This window comes from Rhamphochromis longiceps, linkage group LG23, assembly GCF_057381845.1.
Source record: "Rhamphochromis longiceps isolate RC_006_pf linkage group LG23, R_longiceps_female_GT1.1, whole genome shotgun sequence".
Classification (NCBI taxonomy): Eukaryota; Metazoa; Chordata; class Actinopteri; order Cichliformes; family Cichlidae; genus Rhamphochromis; species Rhamphochromis longiceps.
In genome coordinates, this window is record NC_140578.1 from 18,841,045 (window position 1) to 18,858,441 (window position 17,397).

Here is a 17,397-nt window from a genome sequence, read left to right on the forward strand (position 1 = left end):
GGTTTACTTTATGTAAACAGGATTAGATCGCGGCCACGCAGGTATGTCCGCGTCATCATACGAAAGCAACAGCGATATTCCACCACTGTTTCACCATAAATAAATAACATCAATGTAACTAAAGACAATGCAGCACCTGATCCATTTATTGATTTCACACAGGTCATTTCCTAAAAAAGGGAAATGTACTATTAATCATTCTATTACATGTATGTGATTATTACAGATTTAATTCATATTTCAGAGTAGCAATTGTAAATTACTTCGTGTAATCAAGATGAGAGACCACGGCTATAAAAGCGAAGGTGGATTTGGGAAGCCTGTCGCAGCCATGTCCTGTCCGTATACGCGAGCCACCCATTGCGGAAGGTGCAAGATTGATAAGGAGAGTCCTCAGAATTCAGCGTATATTGCGGGATAGACAGGATCCTTTAGCTCAGCGCGACAGTGTGCTCATAGAGAGATATCGATTTTCCCGTGAGGGTATTATTCACTTAACCAACTTGTTGACGAGGGGGTGCAGGACCACCACCTGTCTTTTTTTCCTCTGCCCTTTTCTTGGTTGCTGTTATAAACAAACAGATTATTCCAGGGTCTCTTTCCAAGAGACTAAAAGCAATATAAGTGATAAATATTACCATTCTGTAGGATATTCTTATATTTCACTTTTACCTGTTCCCATGTTCTAGTGGGTCCTGTCGTGGCTCTAATGTAAAAGAGGATAAAATATAACATATTATAATATAATGTAATATAATATTGGATAATATAGTGTAATATAATAAATCTACCCTACCGCCTACTGGTGTTGGCCAGAGGGGCCGATGGCGCGATATGGCAGCCTGGCTTCTGTCAGTCTGTCCCAGGGCAGCTGTGGCTACAACTGTAGCTGCCTCCACCAGTGTGTGAATGTGAGAGTGACTGAATAGTGGCATTGTAAAGCGCTTTGGGTGCCTTGAAAAGCGCTATATCAATCCACTCCATTATTATTGTTATTATTAAATTACTTACGAGTTTAATTTGTCAGCAACTTCCTGCCAGCCCTCGCTCCTTGATTTTGCAGCCTTTGCAGTGTTCCCTTGCGTTCTGATTAAACTCTGAAACTCCTGAAATCCCTCACTCAAGAGTTCTTGCTCTGCTGCCGAAAAATACCGAGCCGAGCGCGCTCCGTCGACATTTTCGCCGACCAATCAGAGGGTTGCCGATCAATGTTTCTACTATCGATGCGTGGCCCCTTTTACGACACCCAGTGATGTCACATTACTGCGTCCAGCTGTACTAATCGTCAACAGCAGGTGTGTTCGGGGAACCGGATTAGCGAGCTCACGGTTAGCGCGATGATTTGATCTTGGATGTGTCATTTGATCTTGGATGTAGTAAGCGACGTACGAAGAACGGGCCCCTGGTCACTGGTCTCCCGGCAAACACAGCCAGCCATTTGGGTACACCCAAAGCAACACAGTGGTCCAACCGTTTACCGTCACTTTAGCAGCAGGTACACCGTTGCCTCCATTGTTGTTCTTGTGTTGCAAACAGGTGATGTCACGCTGTTGAGGTAACAAAGTGAATGGGCTTTGAAGAAGATGTGGCGAACAGGTTATATTCACTAGGATTTGCTTCTTAGTTAGGCAACTTCTGGGTTTAGTCTGTTTTGTCCAATTTTTGGAAGGTGAATGGCTTCTTCCTGGAAACCTATCCCAGACTTGTAAGCAAGCCTTTCGGAGAACAGTTGTTTAGTACGTCCTGAAAACAGACGAGCCTAGCAGAGGATGGTTTCGATCCATCGACCTCTGGGTTATGGGCCCAGCACGCTTCCGCTGCGCCACTCTGCTCCACACGTACCACAAGACTAGTGCTGCTTAAAAGTGGGCCTTCAATAACATCTTGCATGAACAAACTGTGGGAATTCTGAAGGTGGACGGTACCCGTTTGAACACTGACTTTTATAAATCTTTGTCACCTCAGCGTTCAATGCTTCAAAGCTTCTTGGACTGCTTGTCAGGTCTCGTGTGCGGCCCAACAGATTTTAAGCTAGGGTCAGGAAAACCATTTCCTCGTTAGCTGCTAACTCGAATCACTGAGCTTATTGTGTGAGCCACTGAGTCGCATAGTCACGTAAACGCTTAGACGTGAAAACACTGACACTTGGTGTTGCGTATGTTTACTTCCTAAATAAACCCATGAACTCTCTTCAATGAACCTTATTTTACCTTTAGTTAACTAAAATCGACGTTCTGTTACACGAACACACTCTGCTGATGCACTTCGATGCTCTTAATACTTCCCGCTGATTGTCAATGGTAGTTCTCATCGGTAGAGATGTAATACCGTCTGTAATCACAAGCACCGACATTAGACATGAAATCTGAATGTATCCAACACAGCGGACACAGTGACATTGTCCACAGTGAAAAACTATCCTGGATATGATGAGCTTGCTTCAGAATGCCAAGCCCAGCTCTGAAGCTGCTTTTAGATTTCATTATCATTCAAAACTGTTTGTTTGCTCGGAATGAAAAACTTATACTTGATATTTGAATGTTTTTTTCTTTACAATAATTTTGTGAGTTTCTCTTTGGTGCAGTCTTTACTTCTTTCAACTATGTGTTTACATGTATCTCATGGCATTGCTCTCTGTATACCTGCAGCATGTGGGTGTTTTGTTTGCCATTTTTATTCAGTTCCATTTACAGAAGCCCTCTAATTCAGCTACTATTCACACCTATCCAATGTATTCACACCTGGTGCTTTCAGAAAACAATGGAACGTCCAGCTACCCGGGCCCCCTCCCCAGACGGTCAACACTTGCGGCTCCCCCATCACCTCTACCACTCAGTAAAGCTCACAAATTTCTCCATGTGCCTTCACACCTCTTTCCATACTTGAAAGGGATGTAAACAGACTCTCTAAGACACAGGACCCATGCAAAGCAGCTGGGCCAAATTCGGTGCCTCCATCCACCCTGAGGCACTGTGCTGATCAGTTGTCTACAGTGTTCACTGACACCATCAACAACTCACTGGAGACACGTCATGAGTCATGGACCTGAATTTCTGGACAGACGGACGAGTATGCCACAAGCAACTAAAAACCTCCTATTGGAAGGGAATCACAGGCTGCAGTCCCCTCACTCTCGGCTGACCTTGACGTGATTTGAACACGCAACCTTCTGATCTGGAGTCAGATGCGCTACCATTGCGCCACAAGGTCCCACAAACCTGCCCCTCTGCTCAAAACTTCTGAAAATCTCTGAGAAGCCAGACCATCTTTCCACACAAGCAATTTTTCTGCAACTGGAGGTTGTTCAACTTGTGAATGCAAAGAGGTTGTGCCAAAGACGCATGTCATTTCAGACCATGCATGTCAACATGCACACGTAGAATCTCTCTTTATACTTGAAAGGTTCTCCTCTTTGAGAAAAGAATACAAATCGAGGTTTGAAGTGCGCTTGCAGTAGTCAATCAAAGGCCTAATATAGTGTCTGTCATTCAGTGCTCACGCTCTGATGAGCTTTGCAAGCCAGCTAGACAAATTCTTAACAATGCATATTTGTTACTGATGCTTGTCAGAGAAAGACAAAGTCCTTGGACAGTGTCTAAAAATAAAAGACCTTCCTCTCACACACACCTAAAAAGTGATTGCTCAGAAGGGAGTGCTTTTGTACGTGATGATCTCCTGTCTCAAACACAAGCTGCTCTGGAGAGGCTCCTTGTGCCGTCTGCACCAAAATGCTATTCATGGGGGTAGGAGACCAGTGCTGTCAGCCTTGAATGAAATCTTACCTGACTAAACGACCTTACACTTCACACACAATGGTCTCTTCAACGACTGTTAATGGTATTTACCAGAGAAGTGACTTCTGAGTAGGGAGTGTTCTGGCATGTGATGATCTCCAAAAGAACCAGCGCTGTTGGAGCAGGGAGCAGGCATCTCTCACCACAGGCCAAAAGGTGCAGGTGAAGTGGAGGAGCTGTGATGGCCGAGAGGTTAAGGCGTTGGATTTGAAATCCAATGGGGTGTTCCCCGCGCAGGTTCAAACCCTGCTCACAGCGAAAATGCGTTACGGGTGCTTCTTTTTCTGCTAAGATAAGGTTGCAATTAGTCGGAGGGGCTCATATACAAAAGTTGCAACGGTGCCCAGGAGCATTGAGTGATTGACAGTTCTCCAATCACCGGTTCACACCACTGTACTTACATACTAATCATTCATGTACAAAATGTGCTTGTCTCCAAGGAGAGTCCCTCTTCTTCTCTCCAGGCTTTATAAACAAAAACGGTGGGAGATGTCGATCAGTGGCATGTGCACAGACTTTGAGTCACATATTAATTCAAACAGGCTGCAGTCCTGTCACTCTTGGTTGACCTTGATGTGATTTGAACACGCAAGCTTCTGATCTGGAGTCAGATGCGCTACCATTGCCCCACAAGGTCCCACAAACCTGCCCCTCTGCCCAAAACTTCTGAAAATCTCTGCAAAGCCAATCCATCTTCTTTCCACACAAGACATCAAAATTGTTGCAGGGGGCTACTTGTTATCACTGCTATAGAAAGGCTAGAATGACAAATCTTAATCCTTTCTGGCTACGTTTGGTTTTCAGTTAGGCGGCAGTACCTGGTCACTGGTCTCCCGGCAAACACAGCCAGCCATTTGGGTACACCCAAAGCAACACAGTGGTCCAACCGTTTACCGTCACTTTAGCAGCAGGTACACCGTTGCCTCCATTGTTGTTCTTGTGTTGCAAACAGGTGATGTCACGCTGTTGAGGTAACAAAGTGAATGGGCTTTGAAGAAGATGTGGCGAACAGGTTATATTCACTAGGATTTGCTTCTTAGTTAGGCAACTTCTGGGTTTAGTCTGTTTTGTCCAATTTTTGGAAGGTGAATGGCTTCTTCCTGGAAACCTATCCCAGACTTGTAAGCAAGCCTTTCGGAGCACAGTTGTTTAGTACGTCCTGAAAACAGACGAGCCTAGCAGAGGATGGTTTCGATGCATCGACCTCTGGGTTATGGGCCCAGCACGCTTCCGCTGCGCCACTCTGCTCCACACGTACCACAAGACTAGCGCTGCTTAAAAGTGGGCCTTCAATAACATCTTGCATGAACAAACTGTGGGAATTCTGAAGGTGGACGGTACCCGTTTGAACACTGACTTTTATAAATCTTTGTCACCTCAGCGTTCAATGCTTCAAAGCTTCTTGGACTGCTTGTCAGGTCTCGTGTGCGGCCCAACAGATTTTAAGCTAGGGTCAGGAAAACCATTTCCTCGTTAGCTGCTAACTCGAATCACTGAGCTTATTGTGTGAGCCACTGAGTCGCATAGTCACGTAAACGCTTAGACGTGAAAACACTGACACTTGGTGTTGCGTATGTTTACTTCCTAAATAAACCCATGAACTCTCTTCAATGAACCTTATTTTACCTTTAGTTAACTAAAATCGACGTTCTGTTACACGAACACACTCTGCTGATGCACTTCGATGCTCTTAATACTTCCCGCTGATTGTCAATGGTAGTTCTCATCGGTAGAGATGTAATACCGTCTGTAATCACAAGCACCGACATTAGACATGAAATCTGAATGTATCCAACACAGCGGACACAGTGACATTGTCCACAGTGAAAAACTATCCTGGATATGATGAGCTTGCTTCAGAATGCCAAGCCCAGCTCTGAAGCTGCTTTTAGATTTCATTATCATTCAAAACTGTTTGTTTGCTCGGAATGAAAAACTTATACTTGATATTTGAATGTTTTTTTCTTTACAATAATTTTGTGAGTTTCTCTTTGGTGCAGTCTTTACTTCTTTCAACTATGTGTTTACATGTATCTCATGGCATTGCTCTCTGTATACCTGCAGCATGTGGGTGTTTTGTTTGCCATTTTTATTCAGTTCCATTTACAGAAGCCCTCTAATTCAGCTACTATTCACACCTATCCAATGTATTCACACCTGGTGCTTTCAGAAAACAATGGAACGTCCAGCTACCCGGGCCCCCTCCCCAGACGGTCAACACTTGCGGCTCCCCCATCACCTCTACCACTCAGTAAAGCTCACAAATTTCTCCATGTGCCTTCACACCTCTTTCCATACTTGAAAGGGATGTAAACAGACTCTCTAAGACACAGGACCCATGCAAAGCAGCTGGGCCAAATTCGGTGCCTCCATCCACCCTGAGGCACTGTGCTGATCAGTTGTCTACAGTGTTCACTGACACCATCAACAACTCACTGGAGACACGTCATGAGTCATGGACCTGAATTTCTGGACAGACGGACGAGTATGCCACAAGCAACTAAAAACCTCCTATTGGAAGGGAATCACAGGCTGCAGTCCCCTCACTCTCGGCTGACCTTGACGTGATTTGAACACGCAACCTTCTGATCTGGAGTCAGATGCGCTACCATTGCGCCACAAGGTCCCACAAACCTGCCCCTCTGCTCAAAACTTCTGAAAATCTCTGAGAAGCCAGACCATCTTTCCACACAAGCAATTTTTCTGCAACTGGAGGTTGTTCAACTTGTGAATGCAAAGAGGTTGTGCCAAAGACGCATGTCATTTCAGACCATGCATGTCAACATGCACACGTAGAATCTCTCTTTATACTTGAAAGGTTCTCCTCTTTGAGAAAAGAATACAAATCGAGGTTTGAAGTGCGCTTGCAGTAGTCAATCAAAGGCCTAATATAGTGTCTGTCATTCAGTGCTCACGCTCTGATGAGCTTTGCAAGCCAGCTAGACAAATTCTTAACAATGCATATTTGTTACTGATGCTTGTCAGAGAAAGACAAAGTCCTTGGACAGTGTCTAAAAATAAAAGACCTTCCTCTCACACACACCTAAAAAGTGATTGCTCAGAAGGGAGTGCTTTTGTACGTGATGATCTCCTGTCTCAAACACAAGCTGCTCTGGAGAGGCTCCTTGTGCCGTCTGCACCAAAATGCTATTCATGGGGGTAGGAGACCAGTGCTGTCAGCCTTGAATGAAATCTTACCTGACTAAACGACCTTACACTTCACACACAATGGTCTCTTCAACGACTGTTAATGGTATTTACCAGAGAAGTGACTTCTGAGTAGGGAGTGTTCTGGCATGTGATGATCTCCAAAAGAACCAGCGCTGTTGGAGCAGGGAGCAGGCATCTCTCACCACAGGCCAAAAGGTGCAGGTGAAGTGGAGGAGCTGTGATGGCCGAGCGGTTAAGGCGTTGGATTTGAAATCCAATGGGGGGTTCCCCGCGCAGGTTCAAACCCTGCTCACAGCGAAAATGCGTTACGGGTGCTTCTTTTTCTGCTAAGATAAGGTTGCAATTAGTCGGAGGGGCTCATATACAAAAGTTGCAACGGTGCCCAGGAGCATTGAGTGATTGACAGTTCTCCAATCACCGGTTCACACCACTGTACTTACATACTAATCATTCATGTACAAAATGTGCTTGTCTCCAAGGAGAGTCCCTCTTCTTCTCTCCAGGCTTTATAAACAAAAACGGTGGGAGATGTCGATCAGTGGCATGTGCACAGACTTTGAGTCACATATTAATTCAAACAGGCTGCAGTCCTGTCACTCTTGGTTGACCTTGATGTGATTTGAACACGCAAGCTTCTGATCTGGAGTCAGATGCGCTACCATTGCCCCACAAGGTCCCACAAACCTGCCCCTCTGCCCAAAACTTCTGAAAATCTCTGCAAAGCCAATCCATCTTCTTTCCACACAAGACATCAAAATTGTTGCAGGGGGCTACTTGTTATCACTGCTATAGAAAGGCTAGAATGACAAATCTTAATCCTTTCTGGCTACGTTTGGTTTTCAGTTAGGCGGCAGTACCTGGTCACTGGTCTCCCGGCAAACACAGCCAGCCATTTGGGTACACCCAAAGCAACACAGTGGTCCAACCGTTTACCGTCACTTTAGCAGCAGGTACACCGTTGCCTCCATTGTTGTTCTTGTGTTGCAAACAGGTGATGTCACGCTGTTGAGGTAACAAAGTGAATGGGCTTTGAAGAAGATGTGGCGAACAGGTTATATTCACTAGGATTTGCTTCTTAGTTAGGCAACTTCTGGGTTTAGTCTGTTTTGTCCAATTTTTGGAAGGTGAATGGCTTCTTCCTGGAAACCTATCCCAGACTTGTAAGCAAGCCTTTCGGAGCACAGTTGTTTAGTACGTCCTGAAAACAGACGAGCTTAGCAGAGGATGGTTTCGATCCATCGACCTCTGGGTTATGGGCCCAGCACGCTTCCGCTGCGCCACTCTGCTCCACACGTACCACAAGACTAGCGCTGCTTAAAAGTGGGCCTTCAATAACATCTTGCATGAACAAACTGTGGGAATTCTGAAGGTGGACGGTACCCGTTTGAACACTGACTTTTATAAATCTTTGTCACCTCAGCGTTCAATGCTTCAAAGCTTCTTGGACTGCTTGTCAGGTCTCGTGTGCGGCCCAACAGATTTTAAGCTAGGGTCAGGAAAACCATTTCCTCGTTAGCTGCTAACTCGAATCACTGAGCTTATTGTGTGAGCCACTGAGTCGCATAGTCACGTAAACGCTTAGACGTGAAAACACTGACACTTGGTGTTGCGTATGTTTACTTCCTAAATAAACCCATGAACTCTCTTCAATGAACCTTATTTTACCTTTAGTTAACTAAAATCGACGTTCTGTTACACGAACACACTCTGCTGATGCACTTCGATGCTCTTAATACTTCCCGCTGATTGTCAATGGTAGTTCTCATCGGTAGAGATGTAATACCGTCTGTAATCACAAGCACCGACATTAGACATGAAATCTGAATGTATCCAACACAGCGGACACAGTGACATTGTCCACAGTGAAAAACTATCCTGGATATGATGAGCTTGCTTCAGAATGCCAAGCCCAGCTCTGAAGCTGCTTTTAGATTTCATTATCATTCAAAACTGTTTGTTTGCTCGGAATGAAAAACTTATACTTGATATTTGAATGTTTTTTTCTTTACAATAATTTTGTGAGTTTCTCTTTGGTGCAGTCTTTACTTCTTTCAACTATGTGTTTACATGTATCTCATGGCATTGCTCTCTGTATACCTGCAGCATGTGGGTGTTTTGTTTGCCATTTTTATTCAGTTCCATTTACAGAAGCCCTCTAATTCAGCTACTATTCACACCTATCCAATGTATTCACACCTGGTGCTTTCAGAAAACAATGGAACGTCCAGCTACCCGGGCCCCCTCCCCAGACGGTCAACACTTGCGGCTCCCCCATCACCTCTACCACTCAGTAAAGCTCACAAATTTCTCCATGTGCCTTCACACCTCTTTCCATACTTGAAAGGGATGTAAACAGACTCTCTAAGACACAGGACCCATGCAAAGCAGCTGGGCCAAATTCGGTGCCTCCATCCACCCTGAGGCACTGTGCTGATCAGTTGTCTACAGTGTTCACTGACACCATCAACAACTCACTGGAGACACGTCATGAGTCATGGACCTGAATTTCTGGACAGACGGACGAGTATGCCACAAGCAACTAAAAACCTCCTATTGGAAGGGAATCACAGGCTGCAGTCCCCTCACTCTCGGCTGACCTTGACGTGATTTGAACACGCAACCTTCTGATCTGGAGTCAGATGCGCTACCATTGCGCCACAAGGTCCCACAAACCTGCCCCTCTGCTCAAAACTTCTGAAAATCTCTGAGAAGCCAGACCATCTTTCCACACAAGCAATTTTTCTGCAACTGGAGGTTGTTCAACTTGTGAATGCAAAGAGGTTGTGCCAAAGACGCATGTCATTTCAGACCATGCATGTCAACATGCACACGTAGAATCTCTCTTTATACTTGAAAGGTTCTCCTCTTTGAGAAAAGAATACAAATCGAGGTTTGAAGTGCGCTTGCAGTAGTCAATCAAAGGCCTAATATAGTGTCTGTCATTCAGTGCTCACGCTCTGATGAGCTTTGCAAGCCAGCTAGACAAATTCTTAACAATGCATATTTGTTACTGATGCTTGTCAGAGAAAGACAAAGTCCTTGGACAGTGTCTAAAAATAAAAGACCTTCCTCTCACACACACCTAAAAAGTGATTGCTCAGAAGGGAGTGCTTTTGTACGTGATGATCTCCTGTCTCAAACACAAGCTGCTCTGGAGAGGCTCCTTGTGCCGTCTGCACCAAAATGCTATTCATGGGGGTAGGAGACCAGTGCTGTCAGCCTTGAATGAAATCTTACCTGACTAAACGACCTTACACTTCACACACAATGGTCTCTTCAACGACTGTTAATGGTATTTACCAGAGAAGTGACTTCTGAGTAGGGAGTGTTCTGGCATGTGATGATCTCCAAAAGAACCAGCGCTGTTGGAGCAGGGAGCAGGCATCTCTCACCACAGGCCAAAAGGTGCAGGTGAAGTGGAGGAGCTGTGATGGCCGAGCGGTTAAGGCGTTGGATTTGAAATCCAATGGGGGGTTCCCCGCGCAGGTTCAAACCCTGCTCACAGCGAAAATGCGTTACGGGTGCTTCTTTTTCTGCTAAGATAAGGTTGCAATTAGTCGGAGGGGCTCATATACAAAAGTTGCAACGGTGCCCAGGAGCATTGAGTGATTGACAGTTCTCCAATCACCGGTTCACACCACTGTACTTACATACTAATCATTCATGTACAAAATGTGCTTGTCTCCAAGGAGAGTCCCTCTTCTTCTCTCCAGGCTTTATAAACAAAAACGGTGGGAGATGTCGATCAGTGGCATGTGCACAGACTTTGAGTCACATATTAATTCAAACAGGCTGCAGTCCTGTCACTCTTGGTTGACCTTGATGTGATTTGAACACGCAAGCTTCTGATCTGGAGTCAGATGCGCTACCATTGCCCCACAAGGTCCCACAAACCTGCCCCTCTGCCCAAAACTTCTGAAAATCTCTGCAAAGCCAATCCATCTTCTTTCCACACAAGACATCAAAATTGTTGCAGGGGGCTACTTGTTATCACTGCTATAGAAAGGCTAGAATGACAAATCTTAATCCTTTCTGGCTACGTTTGGTTTTCAGTTAGGCGGCAGTACCTGGTCACTGGTCTCCCGGCAAACACAGCCAGCCATTTGGGTACACCCAAAGCAACACAGTGGTCCAACCGTTTACCGTCACTTTAGCAGCAGGTACACCGTTGCCTCCATTGTTGTTCTTGTGTTGCAAACAGGTGATGTCACGCTGTTGAGGTAACAAAGTGAATGGGCTTTGAAGAAGATGTGGCGAACAGGTTATATTCACTAGGATTTGCTTCTTAGTTAGGCAACTTCTGGGTTTAGTCTGTTTTGTCCAATTTTTGGAAGGTGAATGGCTTCTTCCTGGAAACCTATCCCAGACTTGTAAGCAAGCCTTTCGGAGCACAGTTGTTTAGTACGTCCTGAAAACAGACGAGCCTAGCAGAGGATGGTTTCGATGCATCGACCTCTGGGTTATGGGCCCAGCACGCTTCCGCTGCGCCACTCTGCTCCACACGTACCACAAGACTAGCGCTGCTTAAAAGTGGGCCTTCAATAACATCTTGCATGAACAAACTGTGGGAATTCTGAAGGTGGACGGTACCCGTTTGAACACTGACTTTTATAAATCTTTGTCACCTCAGCATTCAATGCTTCAAAGCTTCTTGGACTGCTTGTCAGGTCTCGTGTGCGGCCCAACAGATTTTAAGCTAGGGTCAGGAAAACCATTTCCTCGTTAGCTGCTAACTCGAATCACTGAGCTTATTGTGTGAGCCACTGAGTCGCATAGTCACGTAAACGCTTAGACGTGAAAACACTGACACTTGGTGTTGCGTATGTTTACTTCCTAAATAAACCCATGAACTCTCTTCAATGAACCTTATTTTACCTTTAGTTAACTAAAATCGACGTTCTGTTACACGAACACACTCTGCTGATGCACTTCGATGCTCTTAATACTTCCCGCTGATTGTCAATGGTAGTTCTCATCGGTAGAGATGTAATACCGTCTGTAATCACAAGCACCGACATTAGACATGAAATCTGAATGTATCCAACACAGCGGACACAGTGACATTGTCCACAGTGAAAAACTATCCTGGATATGATGAGCTTGCTTCAGAATGCCAAGCCCAGCTCTGAAGCTGCTTTTAGATTTCATTATCATTCAAAACTGTTTGTTTGCTCGGAATGAAAAACTTATACTTGATATTTGAATGTTTTTTTCTTTACAATAATTTTGTGAGTTTCTCTTTGGTGCAGTCTTTACTTCTTTCAACTATGTGTTTACATGTATCTCATGGCATTGCTCTCTGTATACCTGCAGCATGTGGGTGTTTTGTTTGCCATTTTTATTCAGTTCCATTTACAGAAGCCCTCTAATTCAGCTACTATTCACACCTACCCAATGTATTCACACCTGGTGCTTTCAGAAAACAATGGAACGTCCAGCTACCCGGGCCCCCTCCCCAGACGGTCAACACTTGCGGCTCCCCCATCACCTCTACCACTCAGTAAAGCTCACAAATTTCTCCATGTGCCTTCACACCTCTTTCCATACTTGAAAGGGATGTAAACAGACTCTCTAAGACACAGGACCCATGCAAAGCAGCTGGGCCAAATTCGGTGCCTCCATCCACCCTGAGGCACTGTGCTGATCAGTTGTCTACAGTGTTCACTGACACCATCAACAACTCACTGGAGACACGTCATGAGTCGTGGACCTGAATTTCTGGACAGACGGACGAGTATGCCACAAGCAACTAAAAACCTCCTATTGGAAGGGAATCACAGGCTGCAGTCCCCTCACTCTCGGCTGACCTTGACGTGATTTGAACACGCAACCTTCTGATCTGGAGTCAGATGCGCTACCATTGCGCCACAAGGTCCCACAAACCTGCCCCTCTGCTCAAAACTTCTGAAAATCTCTGAGAAGCCAGACCATCTTTCCACACAAGCAATTTTTCTGCAACTGGAGGTTGTTCAACTTGTGAATGCAAAGAGGTTGTGCCAAAGACGCATGTCATTTCAGACCATGCATGTCAACATGCACACGTAGAATCTCTCTTTATACTTGAAAGGTTCTCCTCTTTGAGAAAAGAATACAAATCGAGGTTTGAAGTGCGCTTGCAGTAGTCAATCAAAGGCCTAATATAGTGTCTGTCATTCAGTGCTCACGCTCTGATGAGCTTTGCAAGCCAGCTAGACAAATTCTTAACAATGCATATTTGTTACTGATGCTTGTCAGAGAAAGACAAAGTCCTTGGACAGTGTCTAAAAATAAAAGACCTTCCTCTCACACACACACCTAAAAAGTGATTGCTCAGAAGGGAGTGCTTTTGTACGTGATGATCTCCTGTCTCAAACACAAGCTGCTCTGGAGAGGCTCCTTGTGCCGTCTGCACCAAAATGCTATTCATGGGGGTAGGAGACCAGTGCTGTCAGCCTTGAATGAAATCTTACCTGACTAAACGACCTTACACTTCACACACAATGGTCTCTTCAACGACTGTTAATGGTATTTACCAGAGAAGTGACTTCTGAGTAGGGAGTGTTCTGGCATGTGATGATCTCCAAAAGAACCAGCGCTGTTGGAGCAGGGAGCAGGCATCTCTCACCACAGGCCAAAAGGTGCAGGTGAAGTGGAGGAGCTGTGATGGCCGAGCGGTTAAGGCGTTGGATTTGAAATCCAATGGGGGGTTCCCCGCGCAGGTTCAAACCCTGCTCACAGCGAAAATGCGTTACGGGTGCTTCTTTTTCTGCTAAGATAAGGTTGCAATTAGTCGGAGGGGCTCATATACAAAAGTTGCAACGGTGCCCAGGAGCATTGAGTGATTGACAGTTCTCCAATCACCGGTTCACACCACTGTACTTACATACTAATCATTCATGTACAAAATGTGCTTGTCTCCAAGGAGAGTCCCTCTTCTTCTCTCCAGGCTTTATAAACAAAAACGGTGGGAGATGTCGATCAGTGGCATGTGCACAGACTTTGAGTCACATATTAATTCAAACAGGCTGCAGTCCTGTCACTCTTGGTTGACCTTGATGTGATTTGAACACGCAAGCTTCTGATCTGGAGTCAGATGCGCTACCATTGCCCCACAAGGTCCCACAAACCTGCCCCTCTGCCCAAAACTTCTGAAAATCTCTGCAAAGCCAATCCATCTTCTTTCCACACAAGACATCAAAATTGTTGCAGGGGGCTACTTGTTATCACTGCTATAGAAAGGCTAGAATGACAAATCTTAATCCTTTCTGGCTACGTTTGGTTTTCAGTTAGGCGGCAGTACCTGGTCACTGGTCTCCCGGCAAACACAGCCAGCCATTTGGGTACACCCAAAGCAACACAGTGGTCCAACCGTTTACCGTCACTTTAGCAGCAGGTACACCGTTGCCTCCATTGTTGTTCTTGTGTTGCAAACAGGTGATGTCACGCTGTTGAGGTAACAAAGTGAATGGGCTTTGAAGAAGATGTGGCGAACAGGTTATATTCACTAGGATTTGCTTCTTAGTTAGGCAACTTCTGGGTTTAGTCTGTTTTGTCCAATTTTTGGAAGGTGAATGGCTTCTTCCTGGAAACCTATCCCAGACTTGTAAGCAAGCCTTTCGGAGCACAGTTGTTTAGTACGTCCTGAAAACAGACGAGCCTAGCAGAGGATGGTTTCGATCCATCGACCTCTGGGTTATGGGCCCAGCACGCTTCCGCTGCGCCACTCTGCTCCACACGTACCACAAGACTAGCGCTGCTTAAAAGTGGGCCTTCAATAACATCTTGCATGAACAAACTGTGGGAATTCTGAAGGTGGACGGTACCCGTTTGAACACTGACTTTTATAAATCTTTGTCACCTCAGCGTTCAATGCTTCAAAGCTTCTTGGACTGCTTGTCAGGTCTCGTGTGCGGCCCAACAGATTTTAAGCTAGGGTCAGGAAAACCATTTCCTCGTTAGCTGCTAACTCGAATCACTGAGCTTATTGTGTGAGCCACTGAGTCGCATAGTCACGTAAACGCTTAGACGTGAAAACACTGACACTTGGTGTTGCGTATGTTTACTTCCTAAATAAACCCATGAACTCTCTTCAATGAACCTTATTTTACCTTTAGTTAACTAAAATCGACGTTCTGTTACACGAACACACTCTGCTGATGCACTTCGATGCTCTTAATACTTCCCGCTGATTGTCAATGGTAGTTCTCATCGGTAGAGATGTAATACTGTCTGTAATCACAAGCACCGACATTAGACATGAAATCTGAATGTATCCAACACAGCGGACACAGTGACATTGTCCACAGTGAAAAACTATCCTGGATATGATGAGCTTGCTTCAGAATGCCAAGCCCAGCTCTGAAGCTGCTTTTAGATTTCATTATCATTCAAAACTGTTTGTTTGCTCGGAATGAAAAACTTATACTTGATATTTGAATGTTTTTTTCTTTACAATAATTTTGTGAGTTTCTCTTTGGTGCAGTCTTTACTTCTTTCAACTATGTGTTTACATGTATCTCATGGCATTGCTCTCTGTATACCTGCAGCATGTGGGTGTTTTGTTTGCCATTTTTATTCAGTTCCATTTACAGAAGCCCTCTAATTCAGCTACTATTCACACCTATCCAATGTATTCACACCTGGTGCTTTCAGAAAACAATGGAACGTCCAGCTACCCGGGCCCCCTCCCCAGACGGTCAACACTTGCGGCTCCCCCATCACCTCTACCACTCAGTAAAGCTCACAAATTTCTCCATGTGCCTTCACACCTCTTTCCATACTTGAAAGGGATGTAAACAGACTCTCTAAGACACAGGACCCATGCAAAGCAGCTGGGCCAAATTCGGTGCCTCCATCCACCCTGAGGCACTGTGCTGATCAGTTGTCTACAGTGTTCACTGACACCATCAACAACTCACTGGAGACACGTCATGAGTCATGGACCTGAATTTCTGGACAGACGGACGAGTATGCCACAAGCAACTAAAAACCTCCTATTGGAAGGGAATCACAGGCTGCAGTCCCCTCACTCTCGGCTGACCTTGACGTGATTTGAACACGCAACCTTCTGATCTGGAGTCAGATGCGCTACCATTGCGCCACAAGGTCCCACAAACCTGCCCCTCTGCTCAAAACTTCTGAAAATCTCTGAGAAGCCAGACCATCTTTCCACACAAGCAATTTTTCTGCAACTGGAGGTTGTTCAACTTGTGAATGCAAAGAGGTTGTGCCAAAGACGCATGTCATTTCAGACCATGCATGTCAACATGCACACGTAGAATCTCTCTTTATACTTGAAAGGTTCTCCTCTTTGAGAAAAGAATACAAATCGAGGTTTGAAGTGCGCTTGCAGTAGTCAATCAAAGGCCTAATATAGTGTCTGTCATTCAGTGCTCACGCTCTGATGAGCTTTGCAAGCCAGCTAGACAAATTCTTAACAATGCATATTTGTTACTGATGCTTGTCAGAGAAAGACAAAGTCCTTGGACAGTGTCTAAAAATAAAAGACCTTCCTCTCACACACACCTAAAAAGTGATTGCTCAGAAGGGAGTGCTTTTGTACGTGATGATCTCCTGTCTCAAACACAAGCTGCTCTGGAGAGGCTCCTTGTGCCGTCTGCACCAAAATGCTATTCATGGGGGTAGGAGACCAGTGCTGTCAGCCTTGAATGAAATCTTACCTGACTAAACGACCTTACACTTCACACACAATGGTCTCTTCAACGACTGTTAATGGTATTTACCAGAGAAGTGACTTCTGAGTAGGGAGTGTTCTGGCATGTGATGATCTCCAAAAGAACCAGCGCTGTTGGAGCAGGGAGCAGGCATCTCTCACCACAGGCCAAAAGGTGCAGGTGAAGTGGAGGAGCTGTGATGGCCGAGAGGTTAAGGCGTTGGATTTGAAATCCAATGGGGTGTTCCCCGCGCAGGTTCAAACCCTGCTCACAGCGAAAATGCGTTACGGGTGCTTCTTTTTCTGCTAAGATAAGGTTGCAATTAGTCGGAGGGGCTCATATACAAAAGTTGCAACGGTGCCCAGGAGCATTGAGTGATTGACAGTTCTCCAATCACCGGTTCACACCACTGTACTTACATACTAATCATTCATGTACAAAATGTGCTTGTCTCCAAGGAGAGTCCCTCTTCTTCTCTCCAGGCTTTATAAACAAAAACGGTGGGAGATGTCGATCAGTGGCATGTGCACAGACTTTGAGTCACATATTAATTCAAACAGGCTGCAGTCCTGTCACTCTTGGTTGACCTTGATGTGATTTGAACACGCAACCTTCTGATCTGGAGTCAGATGCGCTACCATTGCCCCACAAGGTCCCACAAACCTGCCCCTCTGCCCAAAACTTCTGAAAATCTCTGCAAAGCCAATCCATCTTCTTTCCACACAAGACATCAAAATTGTTGCAGGGGGCTACTTGTTATCACTGCTATAGAAAGGCTA

General features: G+C 45.3%; 14 non-coding genes across 14 annotated transcripts; 5 read left to right on the plus strand and 9 right to left on the minus strand.

The window, feature by feature from the left end:
• Positions 1–1,760: 1,760 nt before the first annotated feature.
• On the minus strand, positions 1,761–1,832 carry trnam-cau (transfer RNA methionine (anticodon CAU)). Its single transcript has one exon. It is a non-coding gene; the product is annotated as a tRNA-Met (tRNA).
• Positions 1,833–3,138: 1,306 nt separating this feature from the next.
• Positions 3,139–3,210, minus strand: trnaw-cca (transfer RNA tryptophan (anticodon CCA)). Its single transcript has one exon. It is a non-coding gene; the product is annotated as a tRNA-Trp (tRNA).
• Positions 3,211–3,969: 759 nt separating this feature from the next.
• Positions 3,970–4,052, plus strand: trnas-uga (transfer RNA serine (anticodon UGA)). The gene has a single exon. It is a non-coding gene; the product is annotated as a tRNA-Ser (tRNA).
• A 2,296-nt stretch (positions 4,053–6,348) lies between these two features.
• On the minus strand, positions 6,349–6,420 carry trnaw-cca (transfer RNA tryptophan (anticodon CCA)). The gene has a single exon. It is a non-coding gene; the product is annotated as a tRNA-Trp (tRNA).
• Positions 6,421–7,179: 759 nt separating this feature from the next.
• On the plus strand, positions 7,180–7,262 carry trnas-uga (transfer RNA serine (anticodon UGA)). The gene has a single exon. It is a non-coding gene; the product is annotated as a tRNA-Ser (tRNA).
• Positions 7,263–8,180: 918 nt separating this feature from the next.
• trnam-cau (transfer RNA methionine (anticodon CAU)) lies at positions 8,181–8,252 on the minus strand. The gene has a single exon. It is a non-coding gene; the product is annotated as a tRNA-Met (tRNA).
• A 1,306-nt stretch (positions 8,253–9,558) lies between these two features.
• Positions 9,559–9,630, minus strand: trnaw-cca (transfer RNA tryptophan (anticodon CCA)). Its single transcript has one exon. It is a non-coding gene; the product is annotated as a tRNA-Trp (tRNA).
• Positions 9,631–10,389: 759 nt separating this feature from the next.
• On the plus strand, positions 10,390–10,472 carry trnas-uga (transfer RNA serine (anticodon UGA)). Its single transcript has one exon. It is a non-coding gene; the product is annotated as a tRNA-Ser (tRNA).
• A 2,296-nt stretch (positions 10,473–12,768) lies between these two features.
• Positions 12,769–12,840, minus strand: trnaw-cca (transfer RNA tryptophan (anticodon CCA)). The gene has a single exon. It is a non-coding gene; the product is annotated as a tRNA-Trp (tRNA).
• A 761-nt stretch (positions 12,841–13,601) lies between these two features.
• trnas-uga (transfer RNA serine (anticodon UGA)) lies at positions 13,602–13,684 on the plus strand. The gene has a single exon. It is a non-coding gene; the product is annotated as a tRNA-Ser (tRNA).
• A 918-nt stretch (positions 13,685–14,602) lies between these two features.
• Positions 14,603–14,674, minus strand: trnam-cau (transfer RNA methionine (anticodon CAU)). Its single transcript has one exon. It is a non-coding gene; the product is annotated as a tRNA-Met (tRNA).
• A 1,306-nt stretch (positions 14,675–15,980) lies between these two features.
• trnaw-cca (transfer RNA tryptophan (anticodon CCA)) lies at positions 15,981–16,052 on the minus strand. The gene has a single exon. It is a non-coding gene; the product is annotated as a tRNA-Trp (tRNA).
• A 759-nt stretch (positions 16,053–16,811) lies between these two features.
• trnas-uga (transfer RNA serine (anticodon UGA)) lies at positions 16,812–16,894 on the plus strand. The gene has a single exon. It is a non-coding gene; the product is annotated as a tRNA-Ser (tRNA).
• Positions 16,895–17,201: 307 nt separating this feature from the next.
• Positions 17,202–17,273, minus strand: trnaw-cca (transfer RNA tryptophan (anticodon CCA)). Its single transcript has one exon. It is a non-coding gene; the product is annotated as a tRNA-Trp (tRNA).
• Positions 17,274–17,397: the final 124 nt, after the last annotated feature.